We start from the raw sequence: 19,659 nt of genomic DNA, 5'->3' as shown, positions 1-19,659 counted from the left end.
GAGACCCACCTCTGTCCCACATTTTCCTTACAACAAGCCTAGAACTATTTCCAGCACTTTGGAGATGCTGGTCCTTTGTCTTCCTAGTGTTGTCCTCACTGAAAAAAGTTCTTTCTTGTTTCACCCCTGCTCATCTCTGGCTGAAGCTGGTTTGCGTGGACCCCTGGAGTGAGGTGCTCTTGAATCCTCACACCCTCACTACTCTTGTGGGGCAAAAGAGTTTGCTGAGTATTTATTCTACAAAAGGCAGGATTGAGAGAAGTTAGATCTCAGGATCTCTAGGAAGTCCCTGAAACTGAGTCGATGACACACAATGAATTGTTTGCCCTAAATTTTAAGGTTGATGAACAATAATTTTTTTTACCTATCTTTTTGAGAACACATACCGAGAAATAATTCCTTTAGAATTTATATGCAGAAACCAATTCCTTGAGAATGGGGAATTCTATGAACATTCTCCTGCTTTGGTATTTAATGGAGTCAATCAAGAGTTTAAGGTTCTTCCCAATAAGTTCTCCTTTTAAAAAGGTCAACGTTAGTGGTCCCCAAGGGACAGGACCCCTGATGACTCTTGTTCATGACTCCTCCAATAAACAGCATGCTTTCTCAAGAAAATTTCAATTTTCATTTTTCAATGGCCCTTTTTGTAGGGATAAGTAGCTTGTCCTCTCAAGTCCTGCTGGATCAAAAGCTAATTCTTAGGTACTATTATTTCTATGCAAGAGGAGAAGAAAAAATATTTTTGAATTCTGATGTAAAACCTAATTTTGGCTCATCAGAGTTCTTCTCAATGCAGCAAAAACAACTTCTCCCTTAAACAAAAACAAAAAGCTAAAACAAAATGAAACAAAACAACAACAAAACAAAACTTCCCAGGTAGATAGCCAGAGGCACAGTGGCAAAAATAAGGCCTGCTTTTACTCTTCGGGGACACTGAATAGAGTACATTTAAAGGAATCATAACAAGCTGAAAAGAGGGTTCTGTGGCTATTGGAATCTGCTGTTGTGAGCCCCTGGCTGGCCTTTGCCTTTCAGGGGCGTTGAGATCTGTCCACTTACCCGTTTTTGATCTCTGCCATTGCTGCTTGCTAATTTCCTGAGTATTAATTACAAAGTTCAGTCCTTCCCCCATGGAGTCTGAAATAGAGAATGAGGGCTAACTTTAGAACAAAAGCTGTCAAATTCCCCCATCTATTCAGTACATTTAAGGCCAAGGACATGCAAAGCAAAGAGACACATTCCTCCCCTTTCAGGAAAATTTCTGTGAAATTAGGATGACTCAAACATTCCTCTCGGTCCTTAAAATAAAGGGTGAGTGTTAAAGGCATTCCATTTTTGAATGGCCCTAAAAAAATCTTTTTCTGGGAGATCTAGAAAGAGGGGTGAAATTATCTCAGCTCACTGAACACAAATAAATGTTCTGGCCATCCTTCCTTGCATGATTAAACCATTGTCTTAATCACAGACTGGCCTCTAATTCCCAAATGAGTGTACTGCCTTTGTGCTGTTTTCAAGAGAAAAGAAGAAAAAGAATTTTGGGATGATTAACTTTTTTACTTTTGCATAACTGTGGGGCTACCAGCTTATTGTTTTATCCACAATGTTCAATTTATAGCATATCCTCATACTTCCTCACCAAGATTTTGTTTTATGGTTAGCAATTTCAATGTGGAAAAGAAAGGAGAGTCCGAGAAAGATTGGGCCAATGTACCATATTAGCTGATGTGACAGGTGACAGGCATGTATGTGTCTCCAGTAGCCGCAAACATAATTTGACTCATGTACTGTCAGGAGGCTTATTTTAAAGAAAAACACATCTTCCATTTTTAAAATGTCCCAAGAAATTATGATAAAGTGAATGGGGAAAGCTGAGAACAAGTCATATGTGAAACTTATGTACCTGCATCCACTTAGGAATGAAGACTTCTCTTAGGAGGAATGTTAAAACTCTACAGATTTAAAAAAACAAAACAAAACAAAAAAAAAACTAGGGGTGCCTGGTTGGCTCAGTCTTTTGAATGTCTGATTCTTGGTTATGACTCGGGTCACAATCTCAGGGTTCTGGGATCGAGCCCCAAGTCTGGCTGCATACTCAGCAGGGAATGTTTGAGGATTCTCTCTCTCCCTCTGCCCCTCCCCCTCACTCCTACACTCTCTCTTTTGCTCTCTCTCTCTCTCAAATCAATAAATTTCCAAAAAATCTAATACCTGAAAACACAGACTAAAACCAGAAAATCAATGTCAGTGTTGTTTAGTGACCCTATGACTTAGTCCAGTCAAAGACATCAACCACTTCCTAGTCTATATGATGAGAGATTATGGACTGGACAAATGTTCCTAGTTTACTCTGAATATCTAGGGATATGCCATGATTCAAAAGCCTAATAGAATTGTCCTCATATCAGAAAAAAGGATGCTCATCTCGCTAATCATCCTTTCTTAGTATTAGCTGGACTTAAATCTATTCTAAACAGTATGGGTAATAATTATGGTCAGAAGGCAACAGTCAGCTTGAGGCCCTCTGACTTATTAAGAAACACTGAAATTATTCCTGTCTCCCCCATGCCTTTGCACACCCAGAACAATCCCACATCTCGGTTACCTCCCCATCATGTTGAACACGATTTGATGCTGGGTCCATTAATTCCTCCTATACCAAACAGTTGATAAATGATGATAGCATGCTGGTTAACGTTCTACCATCTCTTGGGCAGCTCTCTCCCCGCTCCCTCTTCTTCCTTTGTTCCTCTCCGTTTTGTTCTCCCCTCTGTGGAACAAAACAAGTGTCATGCAGGGCCAAGACCATTTAGCTGTTACTTTTTGAATTTTTATTATGTCCTCAAGTTTTCATTTTGCACCCTATCTTGTCAAACTAATGTAGGAGTTGTTGAAGATGCATTCTCTCTACCTCCTAACACAGTATTTTGATGAAAAATAATTCATTGTCATTTGATGAACAAAATAATAAAATGAAGATATTAGACAGGGTCTTCCAGACTAGTAGTTGAGCAAATATCTGGTTACTATGGTGTAGCCAAGTTGGCACATGGAATGAACCATCACAATGTATTACTTACCATTGAATGTAACTTGATAAATCAATTCTTTCATAAATGTGAATTCCAGCTGTTGAAAAGTTTGAAGACTACTGATGAAGAAGTTTTGTAAGGTCTTTCACAAAATCAAGGAAGGAGAAAAATGCTGACTTTGTAGATTATCTTGTTGAATGACTGGGTAGTGTTTAGGGTTCCTCTTGATCTCTTAAGTCTCTTCTGAAAAGACAATATTTGAGGTCCTCTACCTCTTTCTCTTGGACTTACAGTGATAATGGTTTGTTTTTATCTGATGTGTTCTAAGGGCCACTTTTCCCTTGCCTCTCTTACCTGTTTATTGTTTTGTTGTTTAGTTTTGCTAAGATAGTCTTTGAACTGGAAGAAAGGGGAGAGAAATGTGGATTGACCCAGAGCTTATCTTTTAAGAATGTGTGAATGTGTGAATATAGCATGTGTGGATATAGCAAAACTTTGAAGCATTGAGAAATTATAAATTAGTTAAAACTGATATATAATACAGTAATTACCTTTGGATTTTCATTGAATGGACCTAAATAGTTTTGAAGTCACTTAGGAATAAGCTCTGGAGCAACCTATATTTTCTCCTCTTTCTCCTGCCAAATTTTGTTTTCCAGATCTGGCCAATCAGAAATAACTTAACTCCTTCCCATTTCTTTCCTGGACCAGGAATCGTTGCCACTTCTTATAATGTCTACCTCTCTATAAAGTTTGCCACACAAAAGAATTTTTCTCTTAATAGATAAATGGTTGCAAGCATTTTATTTTGTTACATTACATATATATGTATATATACATATGTGTATATATGTGTGTATATATATATACATATAGATATATATAGATATATATTTTTACGATTTCATTTATATATTTGACAGAGAGCACAAGCTCTCTTGGGGGGTGACAGACAGAGGGAAAGGGAGAAGCAGGTTCCACACTGAACAGAGAGCCCACCATAGAGCTTCATCCCAGGATGCTAGAATTAAGACCTGAGCTGAGGGTAGATGCTTAACACACTGAGCTACTCAGGTGCCCCTATATTTGGTTTTTAAATATAGAAAAAGTTAGACATAGATATACATTTCAGTTACATAAAAGCAGGAACACCTGTCTCCCCACAGTTCAAAGTCTGATGCAAATAAGTTCCTGAGTAAAGGAAACATACATGCATATCTCAAGTCCCAACTGGAAAATCAATGTTCATCTTTTAAAATACATTTCAGAATTAATGTTCTTTGATGGAGATAAAAATGGAAAAATAATTAAACACTTTCCTCTTATTTGCATTCTTCCGACTCATTTCTGATTAAATCAAACTAGTAGGGTGTTCTGCTTTGTTTTGTTTTGTTTTCCCCCACTGATGGCATTTTTTGTGGAGTGGTAATTAAATCTCAGCCATGATGAGTGACCCACCAGCACCATAGGAGAAGATTTTCTGAGACACAACTCTCAATCTAAGAAACAATTGTGAAATGAGAATTTTTGTGCAAAGGCACAAAATCTATATAATAGTAGAACGAAAACTCTTAAGCTTCAAAAGGTAAAGTGGGGCCTGAATTTCCCTCTGGAAACTACTGAAATCCAGCTGACCTTATTTTCCAGGTGTGTGTGTGTGTGTGTGTGTAATTACTGAAAGGAGAAGAATCCAAAACTCTGTAAACTTGCAAATACAGAATGTGCAAATCACTGAACTCAGTTACAATATCTGTTGGATGGAATTGGCAAGAAGCCGAAGCTGAAAGTAATGGTGTGGACAGCCTCACCCCATTACTTTCAAAGCAATTGATTCTGTTGTAGCCATTATATCACTCTCGATTTAAAAAGAAAAAAAAAATGGTGGTGGTTTATCATCTCTCCCTTCTAATGGATAGGGACATAAATTTGCTCTCAATGTGGAATAAGTGAACTAAATATAAGGTGTTCAGCTTGTGAGTCTCTGTGTCTGACCCAATGATGAAATGGCATATGCTTAGCTCCGTTGCCAACATTCATATTTGCTTCCTGTGTGAGGGAGTTCCTGGGTTGCATGCTTGTCTGAAATGGCTTCTGAGAGCCAGACCAGCTTGAAGGAAAGAGAGATACTTATAACCATCAGTCATTCCTCAATGTCTGAATATTATGTATCATGTGATGGTAAGATGGAGGATTTTTTAGGGTCTGATAGTACTACTATTGTAGTTTTTGTTGTTTAGTAGACTATTTGCTAGAAAGAGATATTATTGTTTAAAACTACTTATACCATCTTATACATCGGACTCTTCTTTGTCAAAGCTAAAGAAAGAGAAAATTCTGTACTCAATACCAAATACATTGTCATTCACACATACATGATGGGCTTTTTGTTCAAAAGTTGTTCTGGCAGTTTTAAAATAAACAAATCCACCTTACAAAAAATATATCAGAAGTTAAAGTCCAAGCTTAAATTAAGAATAAGGAAAGTCAAATATATTTTGTCAAGTTTATAGTTCCTTGGTTAATTGTTTAAAAGTGAATTGTTTTAAGGAGTTGGTTTGGTTGCTGGGTATGAAAGGAGAAATCTACAAATGGTTAGAAAGGACTTTGCAGCATTGTTTCCAGTTTTTAGGGGATGATCCATTCATGTCTCTAGCTTTAATACACACACTGGTTCTTAAAATTTGCTGCACATTGGAATCACCTTGGATTCACCTTTACAACATACTGATGCCTACATTCTACTCCCAGAGATGTAAATTTAAATTTTCTCAGTTTTGTCCTGATAATCAGGACTTTTAAAAGCTCCCTAGACTTCACTGGGCATCCAGAATTCAGAACCCTAATTCTCAGAAATTAGTCTCATAAATGCAGATGTTTGAGCCCATGTTGGTCTGAGTTTTGGGAAACCCCTATTACTATTCAAGTATGAACAAAACCCATAGCTTGTCTTTCTATGTCAAGGTGTTAATTTCTCCAAATACCATTAAAATTCCATTTTCAATTTTAGAAAACAAAAGCTCAACTGGGAATTACTGGAAATGTTCAATGACTCATTCCATTGTTAAAATTAAGTAAATTTCAAATATTGATAACAAGTTGTCCTTTAACTTTCAACTCACCTCTCCAAAAAATTTGATTTAGGTAAGAAAATTCAAACCATGTAAGTTAAAGGGTACAAACCTCCAGATATAAGAAGAAAAATTTCTAGGAATCTAATGTATAGCACGGCAACTATAGCTAACAATACTGTATTGCATATTTTATTTATTTATTTTTATTTTTTTTAAAGATTTTATTTATTTATTTGACAGAGAGAAATCACAAGTAGATGGAGAGGCAGGCAGAGAGAGAGAGAGGGAAGCGGGCTCCCCGCTGAGCAGAGAGCCCGATGCGGTACTCGATCCCAAGACCCTGAGATCATGACCTGAGCTGAAGGCAGCGGCTTAACCCACTGAGCCGCCCAGGTGCCCCTGTATTGCATATTTTAAAGTTGCTAAGAGAGTAAATCTTAAATGTTCTTACCATAACAACAATAAAAAAATGGTAATTATGTGAGGAGAAAAATGTGTTGACAAACATTATTGTGGTAAACATTTCACAATATATACATGAATCAAATCACCACATTGAGTACATTAAGCTAAAACAATGTTATGTCAATTATATCTCAATAAAGCCAGGGAAAAACATGAAGGACTTTTGATAAGGCTTTAGTTTTGAGCTTTATGGTTTCTTTTCTAAAAACATTTATTTATGTAAGCAGTTTATCTAAGTCAATAAAGTGAGATTATTGAAATTACTCTAGTACTTTTTCATCTAGAACACACACACCCACACACACATATATATATGCATATATATATATATTATATATATATAACCTGAGTTACAATGTAATATATTCCACCTACAATAAAGTATACCTGTGCTTTTGTTTTATTCACAACTAAACAAAAGGGAATGGAAAACCACGCATGTTTTAGAAATGAAGAAAGTAAGTTTTTCTGATGTGAAATGACTTGTCTAATGCTACCCATCTACAAAGTAATAGAAAGAAAATCAGGGCATTTGTTTCCTCATTATAAATTAATATAACTTTTTTTGTAGATCAGCATATTGCAAACACTCTCTGAACCTTAGTTTTCCTAGAGAATGTTTATTATATTATTTTATAATATAACATATATTATATTATTATATAAAAATTTTCCTTTACTTTGAAATCAGAGCGAGTAACAAAGTGGCAGGAAGAAACACATCTAAATTCAAACTAAGTTGAAGAAATATCCCTGTATAATGAGAACACCTATTGCTAAATACCATTGTTAGGTAAAGAATTTTGAAATATGGTATTTGCTAACTGCCTTATGCAAGAATTAATTGTTAATGAATTAGAGATATTATATCAAAAGAAACAGAAATAGAAAAGAAAAGTTATTTCTCTTTTGTTGGTAGACATGTTCCACTGCAAAAATATCTTTGTAGGTAATAATTCAAAGAATGTTAGGATCCTAATAGATATATTTTGTCACTAATGTTATTTGTAATGGAATTCAGAAACTAGGATCACATAGTTAAGTACTTACTTTGTGTCATATTCTTAAATACTTTTACCTTATAGACCTCCTTTAGAAACTAATTAAAGCCATAGAAGCTCTCTCTGGAAAATTATTCATCATTGCATTTCTTTCTTTTTATTTAAGATTTTTATTTTTTAAGTAATCTCTATACCCAATATGGGGCTTCAACTTACAGCCCTGATATTAAGAGTTGCATACTCTACCAACTGAGCCAGGCAGGAAGCCCATCATCATTATGTTTCTAATATAATTTTGAGAAATTCAGAGACTCTTAGACCCAGATTGAGAGTTGTGCTCAATTAAATCGTATAAAATTTCAACTAAAGCAAAGTAATCCATTTAAATATAGAACTATTCCAGGCAAGGAGACTTCAAGTAAAATATTTTCTATGAAGAATTTTCTTGTTTAAAGAGTGACAGCGCCTGCCATGTGTTTACCACTCTGTATATTTAGAATTATTATAACTTAAGATTTAAGAGACTGCCTATTTTCCTTTTAGGCATTTTGCCTATATTTTGTAACACAGAACTATTACCAACTGACCTCTGATATCTGGTTATAGGGTAAACTAACAGCTAGGTTTGGTAGAGTTACTAACAAAGGGAATGAATATATATGTATAGATACAGATATATATAATATCTCAGTCATCCTAAAAATAAGCAAATGAAGGACTCTTCTCATAAGAGCTATAGCTAAATGAGTTGTTAAGAGAGTTCTGTAAATCAGTTTAAATAGACATTTTAGTTTAACTGAATTTCTGTCTCATTATTCCTTAGCTAAAATCACTTACTGAATTTAATTTAACAGGGTTATTTTGATCATTTTAAGATATACTCTCAAATCACTGTAAATTGTCACAAATCTTAGTGTTTGACCTTTCCCAGAATTCATTGGGAAGGTTTAAATTTCCAGAACTCAGTATCAAAAACCAGCACGTAGGTGACTTTTGGTGTCAGTTCTAACCTGTAAAGAACTCAGAGATTTGTCACTTCAATCCTTAAAGCAAGAAAAAGTTTGACAAGCTGAAAAACATAGACTATTCTTGGACCCATCAGAGAACAAAGGTTTTGCAGGGCAAACCATCATTCCAAAATCAGGAGAGACAGGAACATTAGTGAGATACAGCAACTGACATCTGCTTATCTGAAACTACCATTATTGGAAACATAAACTTACTGGTAAGAATGCTTAGAAGATAATTTTGATAAATTCCTGGAGATGGAGTACAGAGTAGCATTGGTAAAGTGATAAATTCCTGGGAACTAGAGTCAGGGGAACTCCCATATTTTTATGGGTACTATCTATAGGAGCTTCACTAGATTTGCACAGGGCAGAGCTAAGAAAAATGCTCTTGTGGCTCTGCCAAGGTGAGGAGTAGAAAAATCATAGTAGAAATATGCCCAGAACCTTCTCTATAACAAAGGCCCAGTCTCCAAGGGTAAAGGGTTTGCCAGAACCTTATGCCAGCACGAGGAAGGAAATCCCTCTCATTATAGCCCTTCCAGTCTTTCTGTCTTACCAAAGGAGTAAAAAACATTAGTCAGCAAGAGTGAGGCTTCAAGGAAATAAATTAGGAATACTATAGCCAGAGAGGGGTGCAGGGGAATAGGGTGAGAAAGAACTCTACCAATGGAGAAATATTTGTGAAGTTTATAGTCCCATCACAGATTAGAGCAGTGAGATTTCATTAGATTATAGAATGCTTCCTATCCCAGTAACTTACCATCACACCTGTAGAACTCTGGCATAATAACAGTGGATTACAGATTGAAGGAACTACAAGGCACAGATTCTTCATGAGAAGAAGTATTTAAGAAAGCCTGAAGTCATAAGGGGAGACAATCACAAGGGCACTAGAGGTATTTGGCTCTCTAAGCACATATAGTTGCATAAGCATTAAACACAGTCCCATTCCTAGCTACATCAATACAAATCCTAACAATAAAGGTCTAAAGGTTATATCAGTTCCTATTAGCCAAAACAACCTGTCTTTCAACAAGAAAATTACAAGGTACAACAAAAGGAAAACAAACTAACCCACAGTCTGAAGAGGCAAAGCAATGATCAGAACCAAATTTGCATATGCCAGATATTGAAAGAATTGGATAAGACATTTAAAATAATTATAATTAATATGTTAAGGGTTCTAAGTTAAAAAGTACATAAATATGCAATAATAAATAGATAATGTAAGTAGAGAGATGGAAACTTTTTAAAAATTTTTATGTATTTTTTTTTATCTTTTTTTTTTTTATTTTTTATAAACATATATTTTTATCCCCAGGGGTACAGGTCTGTGAATCACCAGGTTTACACACTTCAAAAAAAAAAAAAAATTTTATGTATTTATTTTCTAAGACGTTTTTATTTGACAGACAGAGATCACAAGTAGGCAGAGAGGCAGGCAGAGAGAGAGGGGGAAGCAGGCTCCCTGTTGAGCAGAGAGCCTGATGTGGGGCTCGATCCCAGGACCCTGGGATCATGACCTGAGCCAAAGGCAGAGGCTTTGACCCACTGAGCCACCCAGGTGCCCCCAAAGAGATGGAAACTTAAAGAAGGACCTAAAAAAGACTAACAGAAATGAATAAATGCCTTTGATAAGTTTGTCAGGACACTGGACACAAATGAGGAAAAAAAAAAATCAGTGAGCTTAAATATGTTAATAGAAACTGACACTACCAATTTCTGACAGTGGAACAATAGGAACTCACATTCATTATTAGTGGGTATTTTGGCAATTTCTTACAAAGATGAACACAGCGGTCATCCTAGGTATTTTACTTAATTGATTTGAAAACGTATGTCCACAAAAGTACTTGAATGCAAATATTTATAGAAGTTTTCTTTGTTATTGTCAACAACTGAAAGTGACCAAGATGTTATTCAGTAGATGACTGGGCAAACACACTACAGTACCTCCATACAGCAGAATACTCTTCAGCAGGGAAAAGTATGAATTACCCTGTGACACAAAGATATGGATGAATATTAAATGGTATTTCTAAATGAAAGAAGTCTGTCTGAAAAAGCTCTACCTTTATGATTCCAATCATACAACATTCTGAAAAGAAAAAAAACTATAGAGATAGTAAATAGACCAGCACTTTAGATGGGGAGGGGATGGATTAGGGGGGAATAGGTGAAGAACAGGCATTTGCTGAGGGCAGTGAAACTATTCTGTATGATACTTTAATAGTCCACATTTGACACTGAATTTGTCAAACCCACAGTACTTTAAAGAATGACACTTAATGTATATAAATTAAAAAAATATTTAGGAAGTTGAGATAGCCCATTATAGAATGAAGAATGTGTCAAAAGAATATAACTGTATTATAAATATATTAAATAATCTCCCCAAAGGGGCTGGAGGAAAAGTTAACTGACTTCAGTAACTGAAAGTGGAGTCTGTACAACCAAAAGTAGAAGGTACTTGGACACTGCACTCTAGTTGCTTAAGTTGTGTCCCATGGGGATACGGGTAAACAATTCTGAAATCATTTTACATGCATACTGATATTAAGCAATTAAGTAAATGGACAGTAGATGAAAGGGGTAAGTTTCTCAGTATTAGAGTGTAAGATTACAAATAATCAAGGGGAGGTGGTCAGAATAATTCATGTGGTAATAAAGCAGAGTAGGAGACATCAGTATGAATTCCTGTTTAGCTTAATACAGGTAAAGGGATTAGGGATAGAAATATCTGTAGATAAATGTATCAGGGGTGGGTTAGTATAAACATGCATTTCCTTCTTTGTCAGCTGAGAGGGCCTAGAAGCCATGTCGTCCTAGTAGAAATGTGCATACCAAGTACCTAGATCTCAGTTTGTAATACTTTATAATGAAAGGAACCAGGGATCTTTACAGAAGTGGTTGATTATAGGACTGAGCAGGAAATATTTAGGATGAGCCTGGGGCATTTGGTAGGGAAGTAAAAAAGAGCCAAACAAAACAAACAAACAAACAAAAACATTGATGAAGTATGTAAAAAAGACACAGGAGTCAACTGAAAAAGTTCCCAGTGGCCAAAGCTGGAATATTTGAGCAAGAAAATAAAGTAATATTGTATTATAAGCTAAAAGTATAAAGTAAATATCTAGGAGCCTATTCTAATATAAGTAACTGACTGAATAAGCAAGTAATCAATGAGTAATAGACTGATTTCCCTTACAAAAGAATGCCAGATAATTCATGTAGATGCTCCACTCAATTGGCACATGACTCCTCACTCTTTAAGTATGAGCTGTAAACAGTAACTACCTTTCACAGTGGAAGACAGAAAAGAAACATATCCTACATTAGAAAGACCTGGCAAATATCCCCTCAGCCATCTGATCAAGGTTAATATCAGCAGTCAAAAGTCATGTTAGCGGTATGTTATCTAGACATGACATGATTAAAATACATTTTACCTCTGTGACCTCTCTTCTAAAAATCCATCAATGTAGTCTAGTCCTGAGAAAACACCAGATAAATCCCAGTGAAGGAATATTCTACAAAATACCTGATCAGCCCTCTTGAAAACTTTTTTGAGATCTTTAAAAACAAAGTCTGAGAATCTGTCATAGCCAAGAAGAGCCTAAGAAGACAAGACAACTAAACATAATGTAGTATCCTGGATGACAACATGGAACAGAAAAATGACATAAAAACTAAAGAAATCAGAATTAAGTATGGACTTTAGCTAATAATATTATATCAACATGGATTCATTAATTGTGAAAAACAGACCATTATAAGATATTAATAATAGGAGAAACTGGGTATAATGTATATGAGAATTCTGTACTTTATGTTTTTGGTGTGGGTTTTTTTTGTTTTTGTTTTTGCTTTTTTTTGGTAAATCTAAAACTATTCTTTAAAAAAGTTGACTTTAAAAACTCAAATACTGTCACTTGTCAAATTCTTATGTTTAAAGTTATAAATCATCTATCCCTTTCTAGAGTGTTTTATCTACAAAAAGTCTTCCTTTTCATTTACTCCTCTACACCTACTTTTTCTCTTTATTAGTCTTTATATACATGTATATATTATAAATAATTTAGTTTATTTACAACATAAATCTTAAAGAGCTCTCCATTATCATCTAAAATGGTTATTTTCTAGATTGCTTTGCTAGGACTCTCTGACATATCTTTAGATAGATGTGGACTATTTTAATTATTTCTCACATTTATTTTTTTTGAGAAGATACATTTTTGTATCTTACCATGTGAATTACACTCACACTGCCTTTCTTTGAAAAGAGCTTGTTTAAATCCACTAGACTAACTTTTAGCAATATATTGAAAAATAACTTAACACACTAAACTATAAATAGCTATTTAATATGTAGATGCATCATGTTTGATCTTTAAATAACCAACAGAAGTAAATTTAATAATAAAGATTCATCAGCTTTTCTGGTTTTCCACATTCTCTGAATTTGAGTCTGTCATCTAATGGACTGTAAAAAAGCACAGCAAGACTCAGAGTGACTGCCTTTCAGAGGCACATTTACCACTGCACCTGAACACAAACACAAGCAGAATCATAAAATGGCAAATTGCATGTTCAGATGCCAAACTGCAAGACCAGATTGATATTTACACCTGCAATTACAAACCGAAGCGCATGGTACATTACATGTTCCAAAGAGATATGAGATCACATTTCACGGGCACAACCTGACTCCTGGAAATCATGGCCTTCACTGACACACAATGAGTTTTCATACCTATAATCATGATTGCAGCAATGTGACTACTGTGGGGAAAGTCTTCTGTTACATGTTTCAGTTTTAAGGCTACTTCTGCAAAAGAGATGGATAGATCATTGTAAGTAAATAACTAAGAGATAATTTGTATTTGTTGAGGATAGAGTTTTTGTCATTTTGGATCTCTGAAAACCTCAGAACAATTTTTACGAGTTTGTTACAATATGGACAAGAGAAACAAGAATTAAAGAAAAAAGAAGAGTAGTGGGTAGAGCATTACTGGGTGAAATTCTAGCTCATGGTGGTAATTACATGGGATTTTTGAGTAACATAGACTTTCTGGCTGCAGAAATGTTGATGAAAAATGGGGAGAAAAGGACGGAAACATGCGATATATGAATAAGAACTCACCCCTCATGAAGACTTAGCCAAAGGAAACGTGGAGACATTGTAATCAATTTTTCTTCATTTCTCAAAGAAATTTCTGAATATATAATTTCTCTAGACAAATAGCTCAAGAAAAAGATAGAAATATCCAAAGAAGGTATTTTGAAACCACAAAGTATAAAAACCGTGGAAAAATCTAAATATGACAGAGCTGCAACTTTTCAGTATGAAAGACAGCAAAAAAAAAAAAAAAAAAAAAAAAAAAAAAATGAAAGAGGGGAAACTTTACACAATAAAAGAAAAAAAAAAAAAAAAAAAAAAAAAACAAATCAAAATGTAATTGGTGACATGTTGTACACTTCAGGGAAAATAATACAAGACAAAACAGTAAAGAACTAAGATATATAATTGCTATAATTTAGATGATAGAAGACAATGAAGAGTTAAATTCCTAAAGATCAGAACTAAGTAAAACAGAAAACATTAGAAATATAACAAAAGAAAACTATTGAATCTGCAGGTCAAAAGAACTCAGCATATTCTGGGATTTACTAATAGAAAGCTAAATTATAACCAAGTCAAGAAAACACTGAGGTCAGTTTTCAAGAACAGCAGGACTGAAGAGGGAGTTAACTTTAAGCTGACACACACTGAATTTATGGATAAGATATTCCAATGAGATACTGAGTAGGAAGTTCCATATGTACTTCTTGACCTCAAAGGAATTGTATATTGCATATCTTTTTTTCATATAAACATATTATATATTATATATTAAAATATAAATATATATTTCATATATGGAATGCTTCTAGAATTTAATACAAAAATAGAGGACACATTTATAATAATCTGTCACATAATATATAATAATAATTGTGCCCATATACAAAAAGCAATTTTGTAATCCAAACACTATTTTTTTAAAGATTTATTTATTTATTTAGTTGACAGAGAGAGAGAGAGTGAGCACAAGTAGGCAGAGAGGCAAGCAGAGAGAGAGAGAGGGGGGAAGCAGGCTCCCCAGCGAGCAGAGGGTCCAATGAAGGGCTCGATCCCAGGACCCCAAGATCATGACCTGAGCCTAAGACAGAGGATCAACCCACTGAACCACCCAGGTGCCCCCAAACACTATTTTTTAAAAAGTCACATTAGATGAAAAAAAATTGATAACAATGGTACTTTCTCTGCTGGTCTCTTCATCATGTTAGTTTCTCTGGTTGGAATGTGGAAGGCAGAAAACACAGGGCTGATACAACCTAAGAGTTCCTTTTTGCCATTTTCTCATAGTTTATGTTTCAGTTTCTCATTGTTTCTAAAATATATGCTGAAAATGGGTGTAGGGGATACCTTGCCCTGAGAAAAGCAATCAACCCATCATGGTAGAGTTTTGTTTGGTTTTCTGTTCCTTAAGGTGTGTTAAGCTCACATTAAAGTAAGCATTGAGAAAACCCTGAAAGATATGTCTATGATGGTTTATTTTATCGGACATCTTGACCAAAGGTGCCCAGACATTTGATCAAACATTATTCTGAGTGTGTCCGTGAGGGTATTTTGGATGAGATTAACATTTGAATTGGTAGACTAAGTAAAGCAGATTGTTCTCTCTCTAAAGTGGGTAGCCCTCATCCAATCACAGGAAGAACTAAATAGGAAAAAAAAAAAAAAAGCAGAGGCAAGAAGGAACTTCTAACTGTTTAGAGCTGAGACCTTGATCTTCTACTTTCAGACTCACTCGGACTGGAACTACACCATCAGATCTCCTGGGTCTCGTGCTTGCCAACTACAACTCTTGGGACTTAGCCTCCATAATCACATTATCTAATTCCTTATAATAAATCTCCTTGTATGATTTATATGGATATCTACATCTATATCCTTTATCTATCTATCCATCCATCCATTCATATATATAAAGAGAACAGAATTTGGTAAGAACATTTATTAAAGCATGAAATGAATAAGTCTACATGGATCAGACATCAAGTTGAGGCAATGGGCAAGGCATGCTAGATAGAAACAGGTAACCAACCACGTGCTATTGGCTAGCAACTGGCAGATCAAGAAAATCAGGGTAATAGTCTTAAACCAAAGACAAGTACTAGATACAATTTTTGAAACAGAATCCATTCCTTACTTATTCAAGAATTTATTTTATTCTAGGATTGAAGCCAATCAAAATGGATAATCATTCCAGGTAGAAGTAAATAAAATAGATTTGAAGTTTGATAATTCAAACACTTGGTTGGAGGACAAACCTAAATATAAAAATGTCTTCTGATGACAACATTTAATTTATAAAGGGGTTAAGCAGGTTTTCTTTTCAACAAAAATTGAAAACCAGAAAAAAATAAAGATATTAAATTAAAAAAAAATAAATTAAATTTTTAAAAATCATGTCACCAGGATATTTATTTATGACTATTTATCAAAATATTTATCAAAATTGTTCATGGTTTAGTTGTATGCAATGGTTCTGTACCACACTATCCAAATGATCTATAGATTACAAGGTCTATTTAGTTTCCAAACTGCTTAGAGTACTGCCAGGTGACAGCCCTCAGCTCCATTTAAGAACTGAAGAGAGTCTGAAAAGAGTCTCATCTGAAAAAAATCATCTTGTCTAATACCACACTCCCATCTCTGAAGCAGCCTATATCCACTAACTGGTTAATGTGAGGATATACAGGCTTGGCTTCTTCGTCTCCTTGTGAGACAACACTGAAAGGTTATCTAACTTTTACAGCCTAGGCGATCCCCTATAGTCTTTGTTAAGATTTTGTTGTGATGACACTGTGGGTTATCACCTCCTTCTGGGCAATCTTACTCCTCTTTCTGCTTGGGTTCCTTCTTTCCTTACCCCATCCTGAAGGTATTGTTGATCGAACAGTTTAAAGACAATACCCTGTAAGGGTAAGATTTTATGCAAAATATACTCTAAATCAATTGTATTTTGCTCTGCTCCCAAAAGTAGAATGTAGGGTCCCATAAAACAAAGGGTGCAAAAATGGACAGTTTCACTAACCATCACTTTGAATAGCCCACTCAAGTAAATTTTGCTTTCCACCCACCGTTCCAGGTTCTTGTGGTTTATAGGTTCTAGTTCCCAAATGGCAATTCTTTCAGTAGAAAGAGTTGCATGAAACTTTAAGGTATGGCTGCTGCTGACAACAGCAGTCTCCTTAAGGCACTCATGGACCAGTGGCAAGTAACAGGAGTAATTGACTTTAATCAACAAGAAGAAGTGGGGCTACTCTTACACAACAGGGTTATGGATGAATACTTTCAGCATTTAGACAATTCCCTAAGGCATGCTGAGATGGGCATGCTGACAACAGACCTAGATGCTTTAGGAATGAGGATCTGAGTCAACCAGCAGAGAGGGTGAGAGGAAACTGGAATTAGTAAAGGAAGGAAATGATTGAATATCAGTTTTAGGAGACCAGTTTCAATGGCAGGAATGATCTTTTAGCCCACTAATTGTCCTTTTATAAATTCACTCCAGGAAGGTGAGACAATAATAATCTTCAAAGAATTACTTCCAGAAATTAAACAAGGAAGAGTATTTGAAAATCACAAGAGGTGGACTTAGAAGGGGTGATAGGTCATCCACATACACTTCAGAATGAACCAACCTATTTCTCTAGCTGTTAAGAGCACTGCTGGCTGACAGACTGAGTTTGCTCTATACAAAACATCTAATCAAAATGTGTTAGCCATCTGGACCTCATAACATCAGCTTTCAAAAGCTGGCTATAACAGATGCTATTTAGTTGCCTCAGCTCAAAAGACTTTCTTCAACCTCATCTCACCACCATTTTGGGTAGCCTGCACCTGATGAAATATGGGTATAAAGATCCAGTTCCTTTAGCTAAGCTGGGAATAACTATGAAGGTACAATGCCAACCTCACTATATTCTGGGGTCATCTAAGTCTTCTGCTGTGATTGCAGCATGGACCAACTTCTTATTCTGCCCAGTCCTGCTATATTTCCTTCCCACGCTAGCATAAATTCAGGGAGCTTCCCCTAATTAACCTCCTGAATATTAATTTCTGTCTCAAATTTGGTTTCCTAGGGAATTCAATCTGCAGTATTGTCCAAAGGTAAGAGATGATTGAATTGTATCTATATTTCAAGATAAAACCAATACTCTATAACCACACACTATCAGGATTTTTGAAGAATATTTGGTAATGTATATAAAATTTCATAATATAATGTTGAGTGAAAAATAAGCAAGATATAAAATATGATAAAAGAAATATGAGAGGCAAAGTGAGAGAGAAATCTGAAAGAAAATGCTCCAAGTTATTTGTATAGGTTATCTAAAGAAAAATGATAATTTTTTCCTTTTTTTTTTCTGTTTCTGCACACTTCACAATTAAAATGTATTGATTTGTAATTAGAGAAAAATAGAGGAGTCAAGATGGTGGAGAAGTAGCAGGCCGAGACTACTTCAGCTAGCAGGAGATCAGCTAGATAGCTTATCTAAAGATTACAAACACCTGCAAATCCATCGGCAGATGGAAGAGAAGAAGAACAGCAATTCTGGAAACAGAAAACAACCACTTTCTGAAAGGTAGGACTGGCGGAGAAGTGAATCCAAAGCAATGGGAAGATAGACCCTGGGGGGAGGGGCCAGCTCCCCGCAAGCGGTGGAGCAACGGAGCACAAAATCAGGACTTTTAAAAGTCTGTTCCGCTGAGGGACATCACTCCAGAGGCTAAACCGGGGTGAAGCCCATGCGGGGTCAGCGTGGCCTCAGGTCCCGCAGGGTCACAGAAGGATTGGGGGTGTCTGAGTGTTTCAGAGCTTACAGGTATTGGAAAGGGAAAACTGGCTACAGAGACAGAGCCGACAGTAAGGTCACAGCTTGGTGTAACCTTGAACCAGCCGCAGGATGGGTGAGCTCCAAGCGCGGCCGGAGGTGAGGCAGACGGGAGTAACTGGGTGCTGTTCTCTGAAGGCGCACTGAGGAGTGGGGCCCCGGGCTCTCGGCTCCTCCAGCCAGAGACCAGGAGGCCGCCATTTGTATTCCCATCCTCCGGTACTCTACGGAAAGCGGAAAGCGCTCAGGAAACAAAAGCTCCTGAAAGCAAACCGGAGCAGATTATACAGCCAGGCCCCTGGTAAGGGTGGTGCAGTTCCGCCTGGGGCAAAGAAACTTGAGAATCACTACACCAGGCCCTTCACCCAGAAGATCAACAAGAAATCCAGCCAAGACCAAGTTCACCTACCAAGGAGTGCGGTTTCAATACTAAGGAGAGCAGCAGAATTCCAGAGGAGGAGAAAGCAAAGCACAGAACTCATGGCTTTCTCCCTGTGATTTTTTTTAGACTTGCAGTTAATTTAATTTTTTTTCTTTTTCATTTTTTATCTCTTCTTCTGCTAAAATTTTTTTTTAACTTTTACCCTTTTCTTTTTTTAACGTTTTTAACTAGTTTATCTAATATATATATATTTTTTTCTTTTTTATTTTTCTTTATTCGTTTTCTTTTTTTAATTTTCTTTTCTGTTCTTTTTTTTTCTTTCTTTCTTTTTGAACCTCCTTTTATCCCCTTTCTCCCCCCTCAAGATATGGGATCTCTTCTGATTTGGTTAAAGCATCTTTTCCTGGGGTTGTTGCCACCGTTTTAGTATTTTACTTGCTCCTTCATATACTCTTATCTGGACAAAATGACAAGACGGAAAAATTCACCACATAAAAAAGAACAAGAGGCAGTACTGAAGGCTACGGACCTAATCCATACAGACATTGGTAATATGTCAGATCTAGAGTTCAGAATGACAATTCTTAAGGTTCTAGCTGGGCTCAAAAAAAGCATGGAAGATATTAGAGAAATGCTCTCGGGAGATATAAAAGCCCTTTCTGGAGAAATAAAAGAAATAAAATCTAACCAAGTTGAAATTTTAAAAAAGCTATTAATGAGGTGCAATCAAAAATGGAGGCTCTCACTGCTAGG

General features: G+C 35.8%; 1 long non-coding RNA gene across 1 annotated transcript in view; it reads right to left on the bottom strand.

Moving 5' to 3' along the window:
* LOC132009960 (uncharacterized) overlaps positions 1-1,118 on the bottom strand; it is a 38,789-nt gene extending 37,671 nt beyond the window's left edge. Inside the window, exon 1 of the long non-coding RNA XR_009402106.1 lies at positions 1,060-1,118. This is a non-coding gene — a long non-coding RNA (uncharacterized LOC132009960). The remainder of the gene's footprint in view (positions 1-1,059) is intronic.
* Positions 1,119-19,659: the final 18,541 nt, after the last annotated feature.

This window comes from Mustela nigripes, chromosome 2 (genome assembly GCF_022355385.1).
Source record: "Mustela nigripes isolate SB6536 chromosome 2, MUSNIG.SB6536, whole genome shotgun sequence".
Taxonomy (NCBI): Eukaryota; Metazoa; Chordata; class Mammalia; order Carnivora; family Mustelidae; genus Mustela; species Mustela nigripes.
Note: the sequence above shows the minus strand (reverse complement) of the source record. Positions and strands in the feature narration are given on the sequence as shown.